General features: G+C 44.1%; 1 protein-coding gene across 1 annotated transcript in view; it reads right to left on the minus strand.

Annotated features, from left to right (window-relative positions):
• The window catches only part of NALCN (sodium leak channel, non-selective), a 2,843,734-nt gene that overhangs the window by 2,639,701 nt on the left and 182,932 nt on the right, over positions 1-21,101 (minus strand). Inside the window, exon 3 of the mRNA XM_085622267.1 lies at positions 16,968-17,025. The gene's annotated coding sequence lies outside the window, so the exon portion shown is untranslated. The remainder of the gene's footprint in view (positions 1-16,967; positions 17,026-21,101) is intronic.

The raw sequence follows: 21,101 nt of genomic DNA on the forward strand, positions 1-21,101 counted from the left end.
AGGGAGCCCAATGATAGAACACTCGAAAAAGTGAATGTCAGGTGTTAGACCTGGCCCTTTCGACAGGTTTATCTCACAACGTTTTGCCTTTTGCCGCCTATTTTTCTGACCCTGTTTTCGCTGGCTAAAGGATTCTGGGCACTTTACCACTGCTGACCAGTGCTAAAGTGCATATGCTCTCTGTATAAATTGTGACAGTGATTGGTTATCCATGATTGGCATTTGATTTACTGGTAATTCTCTAATAAAGTGCACGGTGTGTGCCAGGACCTGTAAATCAAATGCTACTAGTGGGCTTGCAGCACTGGTTGTGCCACCCACATGAGTAGCCCTGTAAATGTATCTCAGACCTACCACTGTAGTGTCTGCACGCACAGTTGTAAACTGCCCTGTTGTCCTGGCAAGTGCACCCACCTGCTAGGCCCAAACCTTCCCTTTCCTTACATGTAAGGCATCCCCTAAGGTAAGCCCAAGGTACCTCCATGGGCAAGGTGCAGTGTATGTGAATGGTAGGACATGAATTAGTGTGTGTGACATGTCCTGATAGTGGAATACTGTGTATTTCATTTTTCACTGTTGAAAGGCTTTCTGTCCCATAGCCTTATCATTGGGGTTGCACTGTAAGCATTGTACATGTGTAACTTGCAATAGGGACAAGATGGAAAAATTAAGTTTGAACTCTCTGAACTCAGAATTTATTAACGCACCTTTTGGTGATAGTGGTTTTAAAATCCTGTGTTTAAAAATGCCACTTTTAGAAAGTTGGCATTTTCTTGCTTTACCATTCTGTGTGTCTCTGGCTGTTTGTGTATTCAGCGTCTGGTGTGTGAGTGACAGGATCTGAGATGTGCATTCACTCTTGATAGTCACTATGGGTGTTGAGGTGTTCCCCTGCCTTGCCTTGGGTGAATCATTACAGGGCTGAATAGACATGGTCTGAATTTAGAGTGGTGGGAGGAGTTTTTCTTACACCTGAATAGGCTGTGTCTCCTTTTGCACAATGCTATGTCCGAACACCGTGGTCAACCTGCACCAGTGAGGGCAGGACTGGTTTGGACTGGATTCAGAGACCCGTCACAAGGAGAACAAATACATTTTGAAGTATAGGTATTACACCTAAAACCCCAGGACTTTAGATTACTTCAAGGAACAATAGGACCCTACCAAGAAGAAGAGCTGAATAGCTATAAGGAGGAGTACTGACCATTTGCTGTGTGGGGTTGGCCTGCAGTTGCTGCTTCTGTCTTTGGTGGAGGAAAATGACTGACTCTTTTTGGCCTGCTGTGGTATCCTGCTTGTGAAGAATCTCCAAGGGCTTGTGTGTGTCGGCCTCCTGTTAAAAATCTCAGGGATACAAAAGATTTAAGGGGAAAAGACCCTTGCTCAGTATAACAGTAACCTGCTTGTTGTGGAGTAAGCCGAAGAGCTGCGTGAGGAGCCCTACCCTTTTTTCTTTATATATTGTAGTGGGTAGGTTGGCCTGCAGTTGCTGCTCTGCAGAAAAAGGACTGAACAGTCCTCCTTTATTTAATCCCCAAAGAAAGCGTGTGAAGTGCTTGAGGGTGCTTTCCTCATAATTTCTACAGCCTCAAAGTTAAAGCGCGTGAGAAGCACTTCTTATACTGTTCAGCACGTATGGAGCGCTTTCGTTTGCACTACCGTGCTGCCCTGGCCTTGTGGTTACTGAGGGACAGGAGAGGAGAGCTGAGGAGGGAGAAGGGCTCTCCCTCTCCATGGCAGCCTGTGCATACTCCAGCAGTACCCTGCAATCGGGGCACTGCTACGTGGCCCCGGGCTGCAAAGGATCGTAGCTACTACTCCCGAGAGCGGAGGGAGGAGTTTGCCGTTATATAGGAAGCCAGGGTCAGAGCCCATATGTTGCTAGAGCAACGCCAATGTCTCCCAAGGGAGGTGTCCCACCCCAACGGAGAACCAATCCTAGCTCGGCCCGCATCGGGATAAGAACAGCAGCTGTGCGGTTCTTTTGACCTGCTCCACCCGACTGGAGGGTAGTGGGGGGAGCAGAGAGTTGGAAGGGGTTTTGCCAGAACGTTGGGCTGCCGCAGTGTGGGTCCCATGAACTTCGCACGCTGCGGCAGCGAGAAGACAGGTAGAGTGAGCTAGGGGCGGAGCGCTAACATTGGAGCCGGCCCAAGCTCCACCCACCAAAGTCCCCGTGGCTGCCCGATGGGGCATGTTACGAATACCATACCCTCCCCCATCCACCCGGAAGAGTGCATGGGTAACGAGGCCTTGGAGAACTTCGGGTTGCTAATCCGCCTATGGCAAGAGAGACCAGGTGGTCTAGGGTGTTTCTTTCTTTTCTTCACAGTGGCAGGTTGAGGATTTAGGAGCCTTGGCTCCTGCGCCTGCATTCCTGACTTATGTCTGGTACTAAAGCATTTTTCTGTCCTGATGTAATTTGTTTTTAAGGTGTACCTTAACTACTGTATTATTGCTCTAAATGTGATGCCAGGAGTCACTTAATATGTATCTATGAGTAAGTTACTATTATGGCCCTCACAGTGATGTTGGGCGTAATGTTTTCTGATGATGTTTGCTAATCTGTGCCCTTGCAAGGAGGCGATTTAGTGCACTGCATGAGATATCATGACCATTGCCTAGTTGTCAAGTGATTATTGATTTATGTGAATGTAGTCTATATAGACATTCTTATGACAAGCGCCTAGTGGCGCAGTAATTTAAGTGACTGTGGTCTAAAGTTTTTTTTTGCAGAGTTTTATATAGCGCGAACTTGACCCGAATCCAATCAGGTATCAGAGCGCTTTACATAGCACCAGTTACGTTACATTAGCACACACATTCATTCTTTGTTAGGCACGGGGAGATTAAGTGATTTGCCCAGAATCACAGGATGTTCAGCGTCATTACCGAGACTCGAACCCAGTTCCCCAGGTCCGAGGTCGAGCGCCCTAGCCGTTAGGCCAACTCCTCTCCCCTTTCTGTACAATACAAAGAAATATTTTTGTTAACACGTTGTGTAGAGTCTCTTTTGTGATGTGCCTAGTGTTTGATGCGCAAATGTTTTACACTTTGCCTCTGGGATAAGCCTGACTGCTCTGCCCGGCTACCAAGGGGGTGAGCAGGGGTTACCTTGGGAGTGTAAATCCCTTACCCTGACTAGAGTGGTGGGTTCTGCCTGGCTTAGGTGTATACCCTAGCCAACCGGAAACCCCATTTCTAACACTGGGGATAACGTGTACTGTCCCATGCAGGCATCCATCCAGGATTTACAGGTGTCTGTAACATAGTGCAAGCAGATTCCCATTGCATGAATATTAATGAGGTTGGCTGCGTGAATCTCATTTGCAACAAGTCCCTTTTTGTTGCAATGGGTTTTGAGAATTCCTTGAATCACAAAGAGTGAGTTTGATCACAAAGCAATTCAAATAATTGTGCTATGACAAGACTCTGTGTGTGCCAGGCCCATAGAGCTCTTACAGAGAATCTAGCATGCAGTGGTTACAGTTTATACAAATACTGGGCTACAGCCCATTAGCTGTACCCTTGACTGGGAAATGCCTTTTGAAAACCATGGGTGCTACTTCTGCTCTGGTCGATTGTACATTAACACCACCTGAAGTAAGATTTTAAGCAATTTGTTTGACCTATCATTCTGCCAGTGGAGACCCAAGAGATTTGTCTGGAGTATTTGAATATAATCCATTTTTATTGTGAGTTCGTTTTAAACACACAACGATAAAACATTTTAAATTGAATAAAAATATAAATAAAATAAAGAAAGATTATACACGTTCAGAGCACAACAGCCAAGCTAGGAAAACCAACTCATGCCCTTGCCGCTATCAATGTAAAAAAAAAAATAAAGGCTCATACTGTATTATGCTTGCATTGGTCTATAGTAGTGCTTCAAGGTGGGTTTCAGCAGAACTATAGCAAGGAGACAGTGAGTGAATAAGTGGATGAATCAATGAATGGTAGTGATAGAGAGAAGGCGCTTGGGTGTAGGTGTGTGTCCTTTTTTCTTAACCATCCAACCCTCCAGCTGAGGGATTGACAGGATGGAAAGCAGGAGTGGCTCGTGCAGGTAAGAGAAGTGGGGCAGAGTGGGGGGAGGCGAGTCTTCAGACAACGATGACGAGGAAGTTAAATAAGTAAAAACGGAAACCACTTACCTTGCGCTCGCCGCATCGGCAACTCGATGATGCAACAAGCTCAAGGTAAGTACTTTTCTTTTTATTTCTTACAGTCTACCTCATCGTCGTCTGTCGAATACCCCCCACCCCACCTCCCCCACTGCTCTTACCTGCACGAGCCGCTCCTGAAGGAAAGAATTTTGCCCTTCCTATGAGATGGTTCTAAGACTGTTGCTGGCCAGAATGAAACAATAAAAGAATCAGAATATGAAAGCCAAGTTTAATAATAACAATCGGAGAACTGATGATGATTCTCCCCAAAATTGGTGTCATTTTCTGATTTACTGAAATTAGAGAAATAGTTTCTTTCAAGACACATTTATCACTCCGATCCAGTGTACAAAGTTGATTAATTTGACAGTTACTTTGATGGCAGAAAGGTCTATTTAGAGATGGTCCCGTAAGTTGACACATCTTTGGAAACTCTACTGCTGGCTTGGCGATCATGTACAGAATTTTAAAGTGTTCTCATTTTGTCTGATTTCCCATGGTTTAGTCTTATAAACTGTGGTACAGCAAAAGGGATGCTGCTACCCAGAGTCCATTTTCATAACCAGTCGACAAAGGGAACTGCATGGGTTCTGCCATATTTTGGCAGCTTTAATGCCTATGTAGAGCACAGAAGGACTTTACAGCATGATTATCAGTTTCATTTCCACAACCTTGATGTGTAACTTCTCTGACCAGGGTTCGAGGACATGTACAGTGACTCCAGTGATCTGAATAAGTTATAGACCTGCTTCTGTAACAGTGCTCCCAACCAAAGTGTTCAATTAAACCAACTGTTCCCGTTTTGTCAAATGCCTCTCGTCTTTTGTTTTTCAAGGTAAAATCTTATTTGAGCAACATTTTGTAAAAGCCAGCCAGGAGAGATTGATATTTCAGACCGGACTGCAATCGAAGGAAGGGGACTACGCCTGGACAGATTCACATTTGCGCATCAAGGAAGATGAGCAGACACTGCAATTGATTACATGTTCTGCTGAATCCGCGGGGCGAAGGTCCGCCCTGAAGCCGCCATCAGTGGGTAAGAGACAACATCTGATCCTTAGTCCCTACATTTGGCGTAAGGCAAACTCGGAAGAAGCACAAAAATGTAACCAGAGCATCCTGCTTCTGACAGAAATCAGGCATTTTACCTATTTTATGTGTTAAAACTGAGTAGTCGTAAAGCGGCCTCAGTGCCGTTTCCACGGAGGTTCCCTTTTTTTGTAGTCAACACGCGGGAAAGGAGAGTATAGGTTGCCGCTTGGACCACTGGGCGAGACACAGATGGTACGACTGTCCCCTGGGTGTGATACAGGGCTGAGGCCTTACCGCTTACACGATTGCGTGTGACACAGATAATACGCATGGGCCCGGGGTGTGATATAGGGCAGGCACCTCGATCTTATTTTTTAGTCTAAAAGGGTTTTGTCAGTCATACCAGTTTCTTAACACTGTTGGTATCTCAAAGAAGTGAGAGGATTTGTTCGCTTGTACCACTGGGCATGACACAGATGGGACACTTGCCCCTGGGTGTGATACAGGGTGCGATTCAGGGATTAGGGAAAAAGACTTGCACCTGGGAGATCAGGTGAAACTTGTGTTTGGCCAAGAGGGGCCTATGGAACTTCGAGTTGTTCCTTTCTCCACAAAAAATAATTGTAATTTTCTTGATCCTGGAGCTGATATTGATAGACTTTCAGGATCACATAGTTCTGCGTATCGTGCAAGGCTTTCCCTGGTTACAGGAGAGCATGCGCCAGGAGAGGGCAAAGGTATTTTTCACAAGTCATTCTTTTTTCTGTCTCTTGTTTTTCTCTTTTTTATGAGGCCAGAAATTGATGCAACGTATATTTAACGTTGTGGTGCTGGTAAATAATGCAAGTGTTTTGTCCTAAGTGTAGTACATGGTTGATGATTCCATGTCGTATATGAAGGTGCTGCTATTTCTCACAATCATTGTTTAATGCCAAAGCTAAAATTTGTGATATTATGGCAAAAGTCAGAATTCGTTTTTCGATGCTGAATTTCATATTGCTTGCTTAACAATTACACTTTCTTCTAGGTTGTGAACCTTCATATGAATTTTTATTTGTGTTTGTGAAATATTCATGTTAATACATCTGAAGATTGCACTGGGCTCATAGTAAGTAGTTAGAGCCAGTAAACCCGTGTGTATACTTTCCCAATGATTAGAGCAAAACTAAAAGAGTCCCTAAATAAGAGAAACTAGGGCGAATCTGTCCTCTAAAGGTACCCAACTCGTCATGGAATCGCCACTAAAAAACATGCAAATCAGGTTCCCACAGGCTAAGCAACGCAACAAGTTTTGCCACAAATTGCACACATGCACTAAGGCACAAGTGTTTTGCTGGCCAAAGGAGGGAACTTTCGACACTAACGCGATCAAACACCTGAGAACACACATACGGACCAAATACGCAGGACAGAAGAAGGGTCAGGAGGGAGGCACTACTAGAGCAGTGGACTATCTTTGAGGAAGCCCAGCCCGATAATCCTATGTCACAGACAAGCAAAGCTTCTGCAGCTCCTCCGCCATATGCAGGTATGGAGGTGCTCTCCCTGCATTAAGATACACCAACTCGTCAGTTGTGAGAACCAAAGAATCCCCTACCAAACAAGGAGCTGTAAGGTCCAGGCAGGAGAGCCTAACAGACACTCACGCACAGGCAACCCCAGCGCCGCCCCAGTCCAGTGAGCGGGCTCCCTGAAGTTCGCCCTCCCTGCCTGTCTCGTTCAGCCCACCGAACCCCAGCGGCACAAAGAACATGCGCTCCCACCGGTTTAGGCAAGCACACTCCAGTGACATGGTGGTTCATAGCGGTTCTGGACAGTGATACAACTAGCAGGGGGAGACAAGTGGCCCCAGTCCTCCGGGATGCGATAATGAAGGTGGAGCTACTGGGTGGTGGAAGGTAGCTGAAGAAATGATAAAAAGCAGACTGGAGGGCAAATTCTGACATAGCTCAGAGCGAGGGAGGCAAACTAGATGGGATTTTGAGGAAAGGGACAAACTTAGGAGAGAGGGAGAGAGAGAGAGAGAGAGAGAGAGAGAGCGCACCATGGAAGCACAGCAAGAGGGCAGAGCACTGCATTCTCCACCTAGGGGAGGCGGGGATCGGTACAGGGCACCGTTTGGTGAGTAATCAAGAGGTAAAAATGGATGAACTGGCTTTTGCCCGGGATCCCAGCCTCACAAGATTATCAACACAGAAGAGGGGATGACCAGCAAATAAGAGATCAGGGTAGCCTGCTACAGACCCGACCAAGGCACAGGAGAAACAAGATGGCACCTTTGCATGCGCAAAAGCGGCGCAGCGACAAAGACGTCCGCTGCCCCTCCCTGGCACGCGATATCGAAAGACTGACAGCAAGGGTGATAGTGGCCCAAGAGGAGGGTGAGTTCTTTGTGCGGCCATTCTGCCACCTGCTAGCCTGCTGAACCAAGGGCAAGGGCCAGTACAATAGACCTTGACCGGAGGAGGGATCTTTCAAACCTGAGGACATGGCTGTAGCGGAAGACTGCATCCAGCAAGGAGGGGTAGATTCCAAGTGGAACTTCCCCTACATGCAAGATTGCCTAAGAAAATGGAAGCGCTACATAAAGGAGAAACCAGAAGAGCCATCCAAAGCCAAAGTGTACTAGATACTACAGAAGGGCACGTCAGAGACGAGCTATGATCTCATGTTTTGAGAAGAACAAAGCTGGAGTACACCTAGCAATAGACAATATCAAAAGTCTGCTAATTAATCTTTTCGAAGAGCAGACTACACGGTGTTTGCCTGAGCTTGCATCCCAGCAATCAAGCTGACAAACACCGAGCATGATAGGGCCATATTCAATTCGTAAAGGCACAAAATATGGATGGCCCTGAGGTCCGGTTCCTGGGCCGCACTGATGTAGGAGGGTTGATGGAGGAGACTATGAAACCTGGGGAAACCATAACCAATTTTCTGGATACGATGGGGGAACAATGGGGACAAGAGACAGGACCACCATAGACTGATACATGCCTGCAAGTTGCATTCTTTTATAATATCCTCAAAAAAGGGCTGCCCACCATGATACAAAGCAGTTTGTACAGCCTAGTGGGCTTGGATACCAAACCCTGGCAGGAGATACAGGCTCACATATTGCACTATTACAAAAAGAAACAAGCAAAGGATAGGCAAACACAGGAGAAAGCCCAGAGAGACACTGCTAAGCAGTTCCAACACAAATTGAAAGAGATCGTCCTCGAGAAGGCCGCGTTGGCCGCAAGCATTCAAATGGCACCAGTCCTGAAGGGACCTAACCACAAAACCACAGAGGGTTTTAAATTAACTATATGGACAGAGACCAGGGTGGTTGGCAGCAACCAGCCCTTAGGGAATGTTTCTATTGTCACAGAATAGGCCACATGGTAGACAGATGCCGGTTAAAGGCATACTATAAACAGAGGTCGATGAGCCAGGTCCAGTCTCCCAAAAATCTCCATCCACCAAACCAGGCCCAGGGAGACATGAATGGACCCTACACTCCGCCGCAGGAAGGTCAATCAGCCACCGTAACAGGAATCAGGTAGTTGGACAAATGTGTGGCAACAACAGACAGGGAAACCCACCCAACAGGGACAGGGGCCATAATCGCAGCAGGGAGGGGTAATGTTCTGTGGAGGTAATGCCTTCACACAGAAACAGAACCAAAATGTGCAATAAGTTAAAAATCCCCAGTGCATACCGCCCATTTCACCCACACCTCAAAGATTGCTGAACCAAAAATCAAAAAGAATGACCAATGAGACAATGTTAGGAATTTAAACCTGTACTTGCATTCTGGAGTTTAGAGCCGCTGTAAGGGGGAAGGCAATCTAACAAGGGGACAGAACGGCTCCCAGGTCCCCGCAGCCAAGTCCAATTGGGAAGCGTTCCAATGACCAAATCAAAAGGTCCCCATTTTTGGGCATCCAGCCTGGGACTAAAGTTCCTTCATGGCTTGTAACCCCAACAGTTCACTTAAATCCAGAAGCCTCCAGCCAAATGGAGACCCATTTTTTGTTCCAAAACGAAGTTGTCCTTCAGTTCCGGGATCTAGGGATCCCGTACTCTTGGGATAGTGAAGACCCCACAACCTCCACTTCACAAGATCTGACAGGGTGTGAAGCGCCATATGGCACTGAATAAGTCGGAAGGGGGAGATCTGCATGAATAACCAACTGTCCCAGTCCATCACCTCCATTAGGCAAATTTCGACGAGTTACCATTTAAAAAAACGCTGATTCTCCAAGCAGCAATGTCTTTCCTTCTTTCTCCCTCAAATTTTCCAATCATCCAAAATTGTTAACGACAGAAGTGTGCCGCCAGTTAGAAGCCCCTAGCCAAAGCTAGGAACTACATGTTCAAAAACGAGGAAGAGACGTGGCCTGTGTGAGAGGGGGATGCCTGAAAGATGGGATCCACAAAATCCATCACAGCTCCGAAAGAGAGTAGAACGGAGAATGTGTCCACCCCCGTATTAGGCCTAGCTATCAGACATAACACGGTCTGGAGAAAGCAGTAGGCCCAACCTTGTATCCCGCAAAACGACATAAGCTATGTTACACAGGGGCCAAGGAACATCTTTCCAACCACTTTTATTCTTTTCATGCCAAATTAGCAAGGAGACTGCTTGAGACGTAGGGAAGCACCCAACATACCAACAAAAAGAAGCCCAAACTACCACAAAACCAAAAAGAAATCTCTATGAAAAGGGCATAGTCAAGACACCTGGCACTAGGAGGGAGGGTCACGGTGCATGCCGCGGACTAGAGGGGTACATACGTGACCTCAGGGCACATTGCAACCACCAACAGCGCTCAAACAGCGACACGCCCCCTCATTACACATCGGACCACGCACAAGTAGGTCAAAAAATATCACCTGCACCAATGGCACCCCAATGCACACACTGGGAAAGAAGGGCTTGTGACGCCCAGGGAACCCTAGCTAAAATGTATACCATCCTAATATTCATGAGATCACCCCTTAAAGATCCTTCACGAACTTCCAGCTATGTACAGAGAGGGGGGAGACGTAACAACTAATAAAATGCTAATGTATTCCCACTCTTTAAATTAACCCATCAAAAATAGATAACCCGACTGGGGCCACATTCCAGTGCCTCACTAAAATTGCATGAATAGAATGTAGAGAACACCCCCTCACAGGAACCGCGAAGGGTGTGCTTGATGACGGCACACGCATACTGTTGTCTGAAATAACCAATGAACATAGCTCTTATTCAACAGGTCGGCAATCAAACATCTAAGGGCACCAGCTTTTCGGCGGCCACATCAACACCCCAACAAGATCTACAGTGTGTAAACTAAAAAATTAGGAACTGTACCGTGAACTTTTTTGCTTCAAACCTTTTAAGCCAATAATCCCTAATCATCAGAGGACTACAAACACCTTCCTTTGAGTAAACCCCGACCTGCAATGTTCAATAAGTTATGTATTGTAGCACTTATATGTGCTTTCTGTTTACTATGGGAATTGCTGCAACCATTCATCATCAAAGAACTACCTAGTCAAATGGAGTCCACCCTGAAGCTTTCACCATGCTTCCATAGGGACCTCTCTCATATCACTTATCATTACACCAAACGCAACACTAGCATCTCACCTGCACTACACAGTACCCTGTTAAAAAACTGGTATCAGCACATGGCAGCCATGGGCTCCAAGACATCAGCCAGGTTATGTTACATCTGTTTGCTGATACTACATGCAGTAGGCTCAGACAAGCTTTACTTCTCCCAAGCAGTGCCCCCCAAAAAAGCAAAATGCCTTCTCCACCAATACATATATAGGATTAGGGCCTAAATAAAACCCCACAAGGTAGAACCCCACAGATTAGTAGTGACTCTGACCCGAAATAAGACCAATCCAACAATACTGTACCTTCTCACTGAGCTTAGCGAAATTCAAACTGAACTAGATAGGATGCGCAGAAGGGGCACCATAGGGAGGATACTTTTCGGCCCAATTCTTTTCAGAGAAAAGATTCTTAGCGGTAGCAAAACCACTGAACCAGTGCACAAACACATCTGCTCCTGCTTCCATTTGACGTCCCAGGATGGCCCTTAGCATATCTGGGGCAGCCTTCTTTAATAACAAATGGACCCCAGACATGAAATTCCAGTGTAGGGCTATCCATCTCAGTGACACAAAAGTTAATAAGCCTTGTAAGGGAGGGTTAAACAACAGCTTAGATACCCCATGTCAGGAAATCTGGGTTACCGAGGTGGGTGGACATACGTGGCTAGAAGGAAAGGGGCAACCCTTAATTGTACGGAAACTTAATCTGTATTCCTTGTGTTTCAGAGGTAAAGGAACAATTCCACTGGACACGAATAAATACTGTGACACAGTTATGCACATTCCAGACATGCAATGGGGCACCTCCATGCTGATGGATACCTTTTAACAGTGCGGCGAGTTTGCCAACACTTTGCTCATCCCAGGATGGCATGGCCTCTGTTCCCTCGTCACCATACACACCACGACCTTGATCATTCCCAGGGAAGAACAGTCGCACCTGTACCAACATCCACTAAGGAAGAAGACGTCTCTGTTGCATTAGGCTAGTGAAAAAAAGAACTGCAGATTATTTTGGCTGGGCTCAGTACAAAGACATTGCGGAAAATTTCATACTGTTTTCTGATGCTTAAGTATCCACGGGAGGGTCCATACCCTCCTTCACCTTACAAATACAAGCGAACACTCACTGGTTGCAGGTAACAAGGTGGGACATACTCAACTTGATGAACAGCAATGAGCTCGACCTTAATTCGATCAAGTAAGAACTGAGAGCCATCTGCCTCATGGTGATGCAACATTAATATGTGCTGGACTTAATGACCACAATGGAGGGAGGGGTGTGTGCCAAGATCGGTGCATCCTGCTGCACGTTTATTCCAGGAAATGGCATGGACAATGGGACTCGGAATCTTGCCATCCAAGCACTGCACCGCTCACAAAGGGACATGCGTGAGGTGCACTGAGCAGTAATGCTTTTCGAGTTGGTTTTCCTGGCTCCCCTGGTGGCTGTCTGAACTGTGCACGCCACTGCTGATGGTTTTCTTACTGTTATTGGTTTTTGTGTGGTTTCCTGCAATTGGGGGTTTCCTGCTGTAAAAACTCAGTCCTCGAATTTAGTAGAATGCAAGTAACTAGGAAAATAGTAATAGTCAAAACTGAAGAACAAGTCGACAATAATGTGACTGTCATGAAGTATGGGTTAGGTAATGTAGCTGAAAATTCAACTACGAGGGGCAATGTTAATATTGATAAAATCAATACAAATGTTTATAATGGTGCACTCATATGTAGGAATGAAATTGCATCTCTCTTATCAAATTCACCTGTCATGAACTCTCCATCAACCCGACTCAGAAGTATGTGATCAGGCAGGCGCTAAGACTTAGGCCTGAGGTTACTGATTGACAGGTCAAAGGTGGGGTGGCACCTAGCCTGCAGGACGGGCGAACAGGATCCCTCAGATAAGCACAGGGACACCACAATAGTCCAGCACATATGGCAAGAGGGGAGCGCGCATTCCCAAATACACCATAAAGTCAGATGCCACATGAAGTTAGGAATACACAGCCAATCAGAACACAGCACACACAGTACAAACAGTGAGCAAGTGACCCTCATCCCGGACATCTAGACACAGTACCCACTGGCCCCCCTTGTGTACACGCAAGATCGAGGTCCACCTGCATTTGTTATCAGGGGCCTTATTTATGACTCCAAAGACAAGGCCCGCTTCCTTTGCCAAAAAAGGTTTGACTGAAGCACTTAACGATTCCCAAAGAAATATATAAAACCTTGTTCAGATTGATTGTACTTTGAGACAGTCCTCAGACCCGCTTCTGTAACTGTGCTCTAAGCCTAAGTGTTTAATTAAACCAACTGTTCCTGTTTTGCCAAACGCCTCTCGTCTTTTGTTTTTCAAAATTAAATTCATATTCAAGCAACAAAACTTAGCGGCTGAATCACCGAAAACACTAAGTGCTGTTGAAGTTTCCAACTTTAACTCTTAAAATGATCTACTGAAAATGGGGGAGTAGAATTTGGTGTGTGTAAAAAACAGTCTTACACCTGAGAAGAATTTTGAAAGCTAAAAATTCAAGATCCCTAGGTCCTCATCTGACTGGCTTTCGTCTAGGCTCACGTGTAAGTGAAAATGTGAAGGTAGTGTACAGTAGGGCAAACTTCCCTCAGACAATGAACATGCACTGCTCAGGTGCCAACAATGCAAACTTCTGGTTGACAAAAACATGCATGGCACGTGGAGGAATCAGCAGTGCAAATGTACCTAAGACACTCAGCAGGTACAGCCCAGACAGCAGTAATGCAAGTGCCCCTTTGACACACAGAACATATGCAGCGTACATAGGCCCCATCTGCAAAACTTCACTCAGACACAAAATATACACAGCATGGGCAGCACCAGCACAGGGGCATCACCAGTCGAATTTTCTTTTGCACATTCAAAAGACACAGCTTGGGAGCAGCAGGTCAAGACTTTCTCAAACACATCACAGGGACCGCATAGGTACCAGCAATGTAATCTATCCTTAGACCCCGAACATGCACTGCACGAGCCCTGAGCAAATGCAAGTCTGCCTCATACACAGAATATGCTTCATTTACTGAACACACTTTGGCGAACTGGTCTTCGATGCACCAGACAAAATATATATTCACAATTAAACTGAAACTATTCACAGTAACAAAAATATTTTAAAAATAGAATAATCAATCAACTGAACAGTGCAGGGTAATAAAATGGAAACTCTGCTGAAAATATGGACATGCTAGGAGGATCTGGAGAATGAAGCAGTGGGCAGAGAAGAGCCATGGAATGGAAGGCCAGGCTAATGCAGGATACAAGCTAGGACACTAAACATTTGAAAACTTCGTCTTCAGACAATAATTGATCATGTTCGGGGATGGTTGGAACACAGGTAAACAAACAGATGGTTCAGGTTCTTTTGCCACTTCATCCTGAGGATACAATGGAGGTTTGTGATGTTACGCAAAATTCCAAGTTGGGATGGTTGACATTCAATCAATCATAGAGTACTTATTAAGCGCTGCTCGTCACCCGAGAGGGTATTGAGGCGCTTTTACATTACAACAAAGAAACACCAGCAAGTTGTTCTCTACACAACCTATTAGACAGTTTTTTAGAGGGCAACATTCTGCGATGTGAATTTCTTCTACAATTTTTTCAAGTTCCACTTCTAAGCCAGGCTTTAGCTATCATTTCTAGCCGCACTGGGATTTTATTTAGTAAGATCTTCCACAGTTAAGGGCTTCAAATTCTTGGGACCATAGAAATATCACTGTCTTTTTTTTTTAGCCTCTTGGTATGTCACATAAAGATTTGGCAGAAAGTGGGCCTGTAGAATTCAATGTTTTGCCGTAAACTATAACTTTTCTCACATCAGGTCTTGATGTACCTCCCTCTGTATGTGGCACATTTATTCTCTTGGACACTACATTGAGTTGCGGAGCAGACTATGAATGGAATAGGTAGCTGACTGTGTCAATATTGTCTGTGTAGAGCAACTGGTTATCATTTTTTCAGAAAGCAGCATACTTGGAGAATGAGTCTGATATCACCAGAAAAATACTAAACCTCAGGTGAGCTAACAACAGACCAAAAGAAATTAGCTGAAAGACATTCAAAGAGAAGAAAGACTGGCATCATATATGGTGGAAGCCGGAGAACCTCAGAGGTGCCTTAGATCTCTTTATGGAAATCTGTGAAAGATGTCAGATGGGTAGGCACTCATGGTTGGGTAAAAGAAGAGAGGGAATAAAGTAAAGGAAGGCGTTATGAGTCTGGGCTCATCTCCTGTACTATTCTGACAAGTCTCAACCTCTCATTCTGGCTCAATAATCCAAAACAACACTAGTGCTTTGCCTGAAATACACCTCTAAAAAGATGATTGCCTCTTTATATGTCCAATTCTGCCTTAAGCAGATCACATTTTAGTAGTAGTGACTCTTGCATGACCTCTGTCATTGTTTCAACCTTAGTGACAGCCTAGCAAAAACGAGATGGATTCTCTCTAAAACTCTACTTACAATGACTTACTGAGAATTCTTGGCGAACATAAAAACCTTTATGAACTCTTGCAAGAATTTGTGGTATAGTGCATAAAATATTATTGAACCAGGTGCTTCTACAATGCTCAAATGTTGCTGGTGATATTTGAATTACACAGAATGACCTAGTAGCACCATTGTTTCAGGGGGGTGCCTCAGCATGTGATTCTATGTTTCCGACTGCGGGTGGGAGCCTGAACTAACCTGTGTTGATATGTTTGGGCATTGCACTCAAGTCCATCTCTGGTTGGGTGGAGGTGTCATGGCCTCTGTTGCTTTGTGGGCAATAACATTTGTTATCACTTGTCACTGTATGTTGAAATACACACCAATCATTCGTGTAGCAGTTCCTAATAATAGGTTCTGTCACAAGCATATTGAGAGGCTGCCTCATGCCATGCAGAACGTTTCACCAAACTGATTATGTAATTAAATATGTACATTTCCCAAGGCTCATTTAAGGAATTTTTAACAAGCTAGTTTCTACTGACTGGGTTTGACAGAGTGTTACTATGGCGCCATCTCCCATGAGGCCCTATTAGTGACAGCATTGGGTAAGAATTCTCCACATTCTGTTCGCAGTACACCATTTTCATTCACCTTTCCACACACAGACATTAAATTAGCATTGACTGCAGTGAGAACATACACTTGTGTTCTGCCACTGAATGTTAATCAGGGGGTCCTTAAACAAAGTTTTAAGGGCATTTCTATTCAATGTAAATCTGCAGTACGTAAACTGGTACTGCAAAAATCTGATTTATTCTGTATAACTTCTTGGAATTCTCTGTCTCTCAATACCAATCTAGAAGAGGCCCATCTTATTAGGGCAGGACAGTTCTAAATCTACAGGAAAAAGACTAGACAGCGATTAGTTTGGTATTGGGTTTTCCTTGCAGACAGCCAGCACAGGTGCAGCAAGTTCAGAAAATATTGTAACTGTTCAGAGTGTTGCTGTTTATGAGAGTAAAAGGTGTACTCCTCGTGTTTTTTTTCTCCAGTCACCATGTGTCACACAGCCACATATTTGCCAATAGCTGTCCTTGCATAGCCTGGAAATGTTTGATTTGGTAGATATAATCAGGAGATGGTCATCTGACTCACATCCAAACATTAGACAGTACAACACTTGATTAAGAGCTGTATAATGGCGGATCACCTAAGTTGCCACCAAACGTACATCTATATCACAAATGGAACTATGCTTGCCCTCTAGGATCTTACTCCCTTTGTTATTATAAAAAGATTGTCTTTCCTGTGTCCATGAGTCACAATGCTGACTTGGGTCCCCAATACAGAGCCAGCCCGATGGCCTGTTCCCTTTTCAAAGCTCTGAGCTCTACCTTCCCTCAACAAGGTTGTAACTCCAACCTCTGTTATCCCTCAGGGCTCATACAGCTGGTCATGTTTTCATAGGAGATTCAGCTTTCCACATAAGTCTGGTAAGACGTCCACTTCTTGTATGAGATACTGCAGTATCCCTTGAGATCCATCAACCAATTTTGTTCCTGTTTCTTTAAAAATAAAACTTGGCCAACCACAGTCTTTACTGGGCTTTAGATAGTACTTGAAAACCCAAAGTCTGGTGTTCCAGCTCCTGATCTAAGGACTTCCCATGATTCAAGAATTGTGACTTACCCGCAACTTCAGAGTCCCTGGAACGCTCCAGCACCACGATAGTTTGTTACACAGATACCTGTTGACAAGAAACCAAGAGAAGTTATTATTCAAGTTAAATGCAGCACTGTGCATAACAGAAAACAATACTTTAACCCCTTCCCCGCTCATGACGGAGCCGCTCCGTCATGAGCCACGGTTGCCGTGTGCTCATGACGGAACGGTTCCGTCATGTCACGGCCGTTGGCGGCCGCTCCGCCTACGCGGCGCTGTTTCCCCGCCTGTGCGGGGGGACAACGCAAATGGAACCGTTCCGTCATGAGCACAGCTCAACCGTGGCTCATGACGGAGCGGCTCCGTCATGAGCACAGCGCCACCGCGCTGCCCCCCCGCACCCCCCAGCGCTGCGGCGGAATTCCCGCCGCAGCGAAAGGGTTAACAACGTAAGATACTAAGCACAATATTATTAAGTGCACAACTCGGAGTAACACATTGTTGCATCAATTCAAGTCAATGATCTTTATTTTGATTTAAAAAACCATAAAAGATTACATTCAATTCACATACTTCACAATAAAACAACATATTGTAACATTTCGAAGGGCACTCCGCCAGACAAATACACAGTTATTGGGGATCAATGTCCCAATGCAAGTCCTTTCTTGGATATTAAAAAGACAAATAAATATAGGTAAAATCCCATCATTAAATACATTTGGTGATAAAATGGCGTTGAGGAGCATTTAATTTCAAACATTCATAAAACTAGTACATCTTTTATAAATTAACAGTTCTAGTCTATTAATAAGTTTATCAAAAATATACAAATTTCATATTAAGCACCTAATATGATACATAATAGAGCATAATCCCTCTAATATAAAACCAACAAGGCATAGACCTAAATATAGATTCCATATGTACTTAAAAGAAAAAGAGCACACACAAAGCTACTGAAATTTCTAAAATTTCAGCCCTACTCTCTTTCTTATTAAGTTTACGCCAAAAAGGTATCTACTGACACTAAAAACCACTGCTTGTGTCGTGTCTGATCACAATATTCTTTCTGCCTCATGGCAGGATCTAATGCCCAGAAGCTGACAGACGGGTTAAATCCATGTCCTCCAACAATATGAGTAAGCTGGGCAAAAGAATAATAAATGTAGTTCATTTTCTTTTGCACCTGTATGGCATATTGCACACCAGCCCCCGCTTACATCCCCATCGCTACGGGCCCATTTTACTGTATTTGCATTTATCTGCAAGATACCGTAGCGAAATTTCAAATAGTGAGATTTGGCCAACTGTGGTTGTATTTCGTCCAAAAAGGACTCACAATTCCAGGTTGATTTCATTAAGAGGAACTGTGTGGATAATGTGCCTAATTTTGAACAATGGGACGGTGTGTCTTGGTTAAAGGCCCAAAAGGTTAATTTCAACAGTTTTTTTGAGCCCATAGGCAATCCCGAAGGATCGTTCCAAAAATGCTTGAGTCCTAGTTTATAAAACCAGTCACAGACATGTGTTAACCATGGCAACCCAGTACCATTTTTGAATCTAAGGATTTCCTCTAAACCTTCTCTGTAGTGAACAAGTTCATCTGTAGACCACAGGCGGACCCCAAACAATAGTGGTCATAAAACTGCCTGTTGGTCAGTGCGGCGTACATTTAGGTCCATTACTACTGGCATTAGCAGTGTACGCACAGGTAAGCTTAATCATTTTCTAAAAAACTTGTTCTCAACCACCATAAAAGTATTTTTTGTTGCGTGGCCCCATAAATCAGCCCTATATAGGGATGCAGATTGCACCCTATATTTATATAGCTCGAGGGCAGGAGATATGGCTTTGGACAAACTATTCTCATGTTTCCTTATTATTGGCAGTGAGTTTTGGAGTAGCATAGTTTTACTTTTTTCCAACTGTGGTCTCCAATTCATTTTAGTGTCCAATGTGACACCTAAATAGTTAAAATTTAGCACATATTCTGTCTTCTCATTTTTGACAGTTAGATTTTTTTTTAGAAAGATTTGTGTGAATTAACTGCCATATATTTTGTTTTAGTTGAATTTATTTCCAGGCCCTTCATTTCACAGTAAGTCCCAAAAGTATTTAATAAGCTTTGCAGACCTTTGGGGGTTTGCGATATTAAAATTGTATCATCAGCAAATAGAAGTGTCGGTATTGGCACCCCCCCCTAACTTGGGAGAATCATGTTCGCAGCCCAAGAGGTATTCAGGAATGTCATTAACATACAACGAAAATAGGGTGGGGGTCAGCATGCATCCCTGTCTTACCCCCCCTTTTTACCTGAATATGATCAGTAAGTTCACCATTTGGACCCCATCTAGCCCTAGCAAAGTTATCCTCATGTAGTCTTATTATCTGCAAGAGGATTTCCCCTGGAACTTCCTGGTCTTTTAATGATTTCCACAGGAGGTTTCTGGGGATGAGATCAAAGGCTGCCTTAAGGTCCACAAAGGCAATATACAAATGGGCTTTCCTAAATATAGTATACTTCCAAATTATACAAAAAATCTAAAAACCTGGTCAATTGTACAAGTTTTAGCTCTAAAACCTGCCTGATATTTGGATAAAATACTATGCTCCTCAATCCAGTGACTCAATTTATTTAAAATTTGGCGTGCATATATCTTTTGTAAAACATCAATTAAACTAATCAGTCGATAGTGCAAAGGGTCATGGCGGTTACCCTTTTTAAAAATCGTTGCAATCTCGGCCCCTTTCCACGTTTCTGGAATCGGTGCGCCTGTGGCAGCCGAGTTGCATAAAAGATTAATGTAGGGAGCCCAAACCTCTTTTTCATGTCTCCATAAATCACCTGGTAACTTGTCTGGTCCAGGTGCCTTCCCTGGTTTTTCTGCATTTATTGCTATCATTGTTTTCTCCAAGCTAAACTGTAATGAGGCACTGCTCGAGGAAGTTTCATAGTCTTGCAGACTGTACTCAATATCATTAATAGAGGACGAATAGAGTCGGGAAAAGTGGTTACCCAAGTATTTGCATCTAAAAAAGATCCTTGTTGCATTTCCCCTTTTTGTTACCTTTGGATATCAAACGCCAAAAGGTTGATTGGTCATTTGTTTTGGCTGCAATAATTAACTCGGACCAGATGTTATCTTCCCAAGTTTTTTTTTTTAGTTAGTAACCTCTTGTAATGAGTCCTTTTTTCCCTTAGGGTCACTGTGTCTTTGACCTTTGTTGCCTGGATCAAATCTTTTTTTGCATCACGGCATTCTTTATTATACCACGGGTTGTCCGGTATGGCTACCTCTGTTGCCCCCTTTTTGTATTCTTTAGGGATCTTACTTAGTATAGGCCTTAAGTCTTCTACCAATCTATGGTGTATTCCCATAATTGGAATCTGTGATATCGGTAGGTGTATGTACTGGGAAACTATTTCAACATAAGGGTCATAAATCTTTTTAATAGTCATTTCATTTCCCTTATCGAAGGCCATCTAAGGGCTCTACGATTGTTTGTTAACAGTAGCTCAATTGAACTACTGCTAGAGTCACCTGTCCTCAGAGTACTTAACTGGAAAAGGGGGGCAGCGAGTGTCAGATGTAAGGGGTAATGGTCACTCTCTATTCTATCCTCAATTACTAAATCACATACCATTGGCCACAAGGGAATAGATACCAATATATAGTCTATGCAGCTTTTAGAATTACCCCTGGCAAATGTGGGGGAGTTTGGGCTGTCAGAAGGCAATCGTCTATTACAGGCACGTAAACCGTGACCTGAAAACAATCTTAATAGCTGGGCAACAGCAGATGTGCAGGGTACTACTGGGCTACTGTCCAATAATGGAATATTATTGGCCATATCCTCTTCATCAAAAATATTTTCAGACCCAACCACAGGTTCGAATGTGCGGTTGAAGTCACCCCCCACAATTATCAAGGCACTTTGATTAACTGAGGTTAGAAATTGATCTAGATGTTCAATGACTTCAGATTCCTTACTTGCTAAGTTCGGTCTACAATATATATTTAAAATGTAGACTTCCCTTATATCAGGTGCTAAAAACCTTACTCCCAAAATATCCTGGCAAGGGGAATCTATTTGCTTGATATCTACACCCAGAGTAATCTTTACCTAAATAGCAAGACCTCCTGAGGGCCTCCCTCT

This window comes from Triturus cristatus, chromosome 8, assembly GCF_964204655.1.
Source record: "Triturus cristatus chromosome 8, aTriCri1.1, whole genome shotgun sequence".
In the NCBI taxonomy this organism is placed as follows: Eukaryota; Metazoa; Chordata; class Amphibia; order Caudata; family Salamandridae; genus Triturus; species Triturus cristatus.